Below are 501 nucleotides of genomic sequence, written 5' to 3' on the forward strand. Positions count from 1 at the left end.
AAAACATCTATATCATTGCCAACGGCCATATCACGATGAACACACCGGTTCTCGTCCGATCACCGAAGTTAAGCATCGTCGAGCGTGGTTAGTACTTAGATGGGTGACCGCTTGGGAACACCACGTGCCGTTGGCACTACTATTTTGCACCCTACAGAAAAAAATTTTTTTTTAAAAATTTCAATTTTAAATTTTTTTTTCCCCCACAATCACCACATTTCCCCCCCCCCCCCCCCCTAACACACACACACACACACACTCACTCTCTATCAATCAATCAATCAATCAATCAATCAATCAATCAATCACTCACTCACTCACCCACCCAGCAGCAGCTGTGAATCTTTGCATGTGTATACCTCATACAAAATTCAAAGTGAAAAAATAAATAGATAAGTGTATATGTATGTATGTATGTATGTATGTATGTATGTATGTATGTATGTATGTATGTATGTATGTATGTATGTATATATGTATATATATATATATATATATATA

The 501-nt window shown here is 36.5% G+C and overlaps 1 non-coding gene across 1 annotated transcript; it reads left to right on the top strand.

The window, feature by feature from the left end:
- Positions 1–17: 17 nt before the first annotated feature.
- Positions 18–136, top strand: LOC134545980 (5S ribosomal RNA). Its single transcript, XR_010078950.1, has one exon. It is a non-coding gene; the product is annotated as a 5S ribosomal RNA (ribosomal RNA).
- Positions 137–501: the final 365 nt, after the last annotated feature.

This window comes from Bacillus rossius, unplaced genomic scaffold (assembly GCF_032445375.1).
Source record: "Bacillus rossius redtenbacheri isolate Brsri unplaced genomic scaffold, Brsri_v3 Brsri_v3_scf902, whole genome shotgun sequence".
Classification (NCBI taxonomy): domain Eukaryota; kingdom Metazoa; phylum Arthropoda; class Insecta; order Phasmatodea; family Bacillidae; genus Bacillus; species Bacillus rossius.